This window comes from Schistocerca serialis, chromosome 9 (assembly GCF_023864345.2).
Source record: "Schistocerca serialis cubense isolate TAMUIC-IGC-003099 chromosome 9, iqSchSeri2.2, whole genome shotgun sequence".
Taxonomy (NCBI): domain Eukaryota; kingdom Metazoa; phylum Arthropoda; class Insecta; order Orthoptera; family Acrididae; genus Schistocerca; species Schistocerca serialis.
This window is the reverse complement of record NC_064646.1, coordinates 4465214-4470333: the sequence shown is the minus strand read 5'-3', so window position 1 is coordinate 4470333 and position 5120 is coordinate 4465214. Positions and strand designations below refer to the sequence as shown.

General features: G+C 44.0%; 1 pseudogene; it reads left to right on the top strand.

Annotated features, from left to right (window-relative positions):
• The first annotated feature begins 253 nt into the window (after nucleotides 1-253).
• On the top strand, nucleotides 254-371 carry LOC126420262 (5S ribosomal RNA; annotated as a pseudogene).
• Nucleotides 372-5120: the final 4749 nt, after the last annotated feature.

The following is a 5120-nucleotide window of genomic DNA, read 5'->3' as shown; positions in this document are numbered from 1 at the left end:
CACCACATTAAGCATCGCCTTCAGCGAAGGTACGAAAGTTGTCTTTGACAGCGAGTGTTCATTGCACTCAAGGATATCATCAGGAGTGCCCCAGGGAAGTATGATAGGACTGCTGTTATGTTCTGTGTACATTAATGATCTGACGGACAAGGTAAGCAGCAGAATACGGCTGTTTTGTGGCGTCCCTGTCGTGTGTAGAAAAATGTAAGTTACTGCAGATGAGTTGGAAAAACAATCTGTAATATTCGAGAAGGGCAACGGCCTTGCCGCAGTGGATACACCGGTTCCCGTGAGGTCACCGAAGTTAAGCGCTGTTGGGCGTGATCGGCACTTGGATCGGTGACCATCCAGGCCGCCATGTGCTGTTGCCATTTTTTTTTGGGTGCACTCAGCCTCGTGATGCCAATTGAGGAGCTACTTGACCGAATAGTAGCGGCTTCGGTCAAGAATACCATCATAACGTCCGGGAGAGCAGTGTGCTGACCACACGCCCCTCCTATCCGCATCCTCCCCTGAGGATGACACGGCGGTCGGATGGTACCGGTAGGCCACTTGTGGCCTGACGACGGAGTGCTTTAATGTTCGAGTAGCGTGCTGCTTGAAACAGTAGTGTCGATTAAAAATTTAGTTTCGTTGTAAGGCAATATAAAATTGAATGAGCACCTAAGAGTTGTAGTAGGAAAGACGAATGGTCGACATCGATTTATTGGGAGAATTTTAGGAAAGTGTGGTTCATCTGTAGAGGATACCGCATATAGAACTCCAGTGCGACCCATTGTTGAGTACTGTTGCAGTGTTTGAAATGCCCCCCATGTCGGATTTGAGGAGGACATCGAAGCAATTCAGAGGCGGGCTGCTAGATTTGTTACCTGTAGGTTCGAACAACACGCTAGTATTATGGAGATACGGTAATCTCAATTGGGAATCACCGGAGGGAAAGCGACGATGTTTTCGAGACGCACAATCAAGAAAATTTAGAGAACCGCCATTTGGTGTTTGTTGCAGAATATTTCTACTGCCATCAATGTATATTTCGCTCAAGGAATGTGAAGAAAAAAGTTAGATTAGTACTCGTACGGAAGCATAAAGATAATCGTTTGGTCCTCGCCGTGTGGGTTAACAGCAAGTGAAATGACTAGTACTTGTACATGGTACCCTCGGCTACGCACCATACGAGGGTTTATATATATGAAGAAACTGGGTTGTTTTGGAAATCAGCCTTACGTAAACACAGTTTATTTTTATTTCTATCCATACCTGTTTCGACACCAATGTCTCATCTTCTGTGGGTCAAATGTTTTATTTCTTAAAATTACATCGCTAACTAAATTGCATTATTATACATCGATATTGGTGCTCGTTTTGTCGGTTTTTTTTCTTTTTTGACAGTATATCATCTTCAAAAGTTTTCGTCCTGTTTCGTGTCCCTGATTGGCGTCTTAATGAACTGCTATTTAGTGCATTATTTTCACTCAGTTTTTCACAAATTTCAGCTCACTACTTCACCTCACATGCGCTTACACAAAATGTGGCGAAATGTGATCTGACCAGACGCTCCTGACAAGACACTCAGAGGTGTCATCCTATTGTATACGTAGTAGTGCAGAACCTCTGTTGTTTCAGAGTAACAAAATAATTTGTTTGTTTACAGTATTTTGTAGGTCGTTCGTAATAGCAGAGAGATTTCAGCAGAAGAGCTATGTTTAACAGTATGGAAGATGAACAAGCGCTTCTAGCTCTTAACCCATGCGTTTTAGAACCCATGTTTACCAGGTATTTTTGTCTTGTTTTAGTCAATACAACCACCTTCTTTTAACACCCAATATACTGATATTGAAAGGCAAGCAGTGGTTGGGAAGGGAGAGAGACAGGGTTGTAGCCTCTCCCCGATGACATTCAATCCGTATATTGAGCAAGCAGTGAAGGAAACAAAAGAAAAATTCGGAGTAGGTATTATAATCCATGGAGAAGAAATAAAAAAGGTTCGCCGACGGCATTGTAATTCTGTCAGAGACAGCAAAGGACTTCGAAGAGCAGTTGAATTGAATGTGTAGTGTCTTGAAAGGAGGATATAAGATGATCATCAACAAAAGCAAAACGATGATAATGGAATGTAGTAGAACTAAATCGGGTGATGCTGAGGGAATTAGATTAGGAAATGAGACACTTTAAGTAGTAAACGAGTTTTGCTATTTGGGGAGCAAAATAACTGATGATGGTCGAAGTAGAGAGGATATAAAATGTAGGCTGGCAATGGCAAGGGAAGCGTTTCTGAAGTAGAGAAATTTGTTAACATGGAGTATAGATTTGTGTCAGGAAGTCATTTCTGAAAGTATTTGTATGGAGTGTAGCCATGTATGGAAGTGAAACATGGACGATAACTAGTTTGGACAAGAAGAGAATAGAAGCTTTCGAAATGTGGTGCTACAGAAGAATGCTGAAGATAAGGTGGGTAGATCATATAACTAATGAGGAGGTATTGAATAAGGTTGGGGATAAGAGGAGTTTGTGGCACAACTTGACTAGAAGAAGGGATCGGTTGGTAGGACATGTTCTGAGGCATCAAGGGATCACTAATTTAGTAGTGGAGGGCAGCGTGGAGGATAAAAATCATAGAGGGAGACCAAGAGGTGAATACACTAAGCAGATTCAGAAGGATGTAGGTTGCAGTAGGTACTGGGAGGTGAAGAAGCTTGCACAGGATAGAGTAGCATGGAGAGCTGCATCAAACCAGTCTCAGGACTGAAGACCACACCAATAACAACAACATTGATGTTGTGACCTGTTTGTGTACAAATGACCATTCTCCAAGAGGTAGCCAATTTATCTACTCATTATTTGATACGAACTGTGACATAAAAATGTAATTTCTTGTATTAGTTTAGTAACAATATGGCAAGTGGACCTAAGTTTTCTTACGTAGTCTTTACCTGCAGTTTTTTTTTCAACTACCCGAATTTTCTGTCGCGTTGTGTGTGTTCAGGTCGGTTCGTACTACAGTAATGTAAAATTTGGCACACTAATGGTGTCTGAAACAAAATTCTGTCAGAACCAAACAAAGCGTGCGGTAGGCATCAGTGAGACATTAGCCGCGTGCCAGATTAGCTTCGCTAAATAGCTCGTGCTTTAATCAAACGCCGTGTCTGGTGAGACGCACCGCTGCCTTAATGAGAGCCTCTCCCCGGGAGCCGGGCTAAGGCGCTTTAATCACACAGTCTTTAACGCTCCGCCAGCGCAAGAGGCGCTCTGCGGTGATCACAGGCGCACGGCAGGCCCAGCGCTACTGCTGCCGCCAAGTAATTGTGTGTTCAGCGCCGCCAACTTGGCCCCTGTACCGGAGTACCGACTGGCGTACGCTTGCCTTGCAGTCTGCCAGGGGCGTTCGCCAAGTTGCCAGCCCTGCGTCTTAATGGCACACCTGGTCCGCTCCGTCTGTTGCGAAGCTAAGTGGCGGATTTTCCCAATGAAATTAATCCTCGCTGACTGATTCCGACGACACTCGGAGCTTTAATGAAGGTCTTTTAAGAGCATGGATGTGTTGGAATAGATTATTTTTTATTCAGAAACTACTATGAGTTCTTCTAATTAGTGTGTAATGGCTTGAGCACGTAAGGTATGTACCGAAGGATCTCGGTCCCCAGCGAGAGAGTAGTTTCATCGTAGCTGGTGTCCGCCCCTGGTAGCTGAGTGGTCAGCGCGACAGGATGTCACTCCTAAGGGCCAGGGTACGATTCCCGGCTGGGTCGGAGATTTTGTCCACTCAGGGACTGGGTGTTGCGTTGTCCTAATCATCATCATTCCATCCTCATCGACGCGCAAGTCGCCAAAGTGGCGTCAAATCGAAAGACTTGCACCCGGCGAATGGTCTACCCGACGGGAGGCCCTAATCACACGACATTCTATTTATCGTAGCTGGTGGTTTTTTTGGGAACTTATTCAGGTGTTTGAGACCAGCTCTACTGTAGATCTATTTTCTCTTCTGCGAGTATCCCGGATGAGTGGGGATTGCAAAAGAAGAGGTCCGAATACGGACTGACGGGAAAAGCCATTGTTATTGCTTGTATTACAACGAAGAAAAATCCCTGTGAAATCATTATCAGAACTGAGGTGTCCGTGGTTTTCTTTAATATGTTTCGGGCACTATATTCGAGACAAGAAACTGTAGAACCTTTATTGCAGTCTGTTGTTGCATTAGTTTTATAAAGATTAACAGTTTTCTTCAATTTAGAACACTTACAATTACATCTACATCCATACTCCACAAGCCACCTGACGGTGTGTGGCGGAGGGTAACTTGAGTACCTCTATCGGTTCTCCCTTCTATTCCAGTCTTGTATTGTTCGTGGAAAGAAGGATTGTCGGCATGCCTCTGTGTGGGCTCTAATCTCTCTGATTTTATCCTCATGGTCTCTTCGTGAGATATACATAGGAGGGAGCAATATACTGCTTGGCTGCTCGGTGAAGATATCTTCTCGAAACTTCAAAACCTCTCGATATACCACAGCATCATCCGCAAAAAGCCTCAGTGAACTTCCGATGTCATCCACAAGGTCATTTATTTACAGGGTGTCCAGAAAAGGACTCCCTGATTTCAAAATTAAATATCTCGAAAACAAAGATCGATAGAGGAATGCAGTAAACGGTATGTTTATTGTGAAAGCTGTAAGAAGTTTATAAAGCAGTTTGAAATAATAGTTACAACAGCTACCAACAGATGGCCCTGTAATCGCCATACGCAATGCCTAGTATAAATAGTGATCCGAAGCCCAGAGCGATCAGTTCCACTATTGAAACGTGAAAGGAGGTTAGCGTACCGAAGGAAGAGATTAAAACCATGTACTCCATTGAGCATCGCGTTTCTCTGGTGCTAGTTTACCACATCTTAGAAGAGGGTCTTACGGCAACAAGGCGAAGTTTTCAAGCACGATTTAATGTTCCAAAAGGACCCGATGCGAAAACCATTCGTACGCTCTTTGCATAATTTCAACGAACAGGCAGCGTAACTGATGATCTAGCGGGGCATGTTGGCCGCAAGCAAACCGCAGTTACCCCTGAAGATATCGCCACAGTTTCTGGAATTATTCTGCGAAATCCAATGTCATCCGTCCGTAGAATTGCAT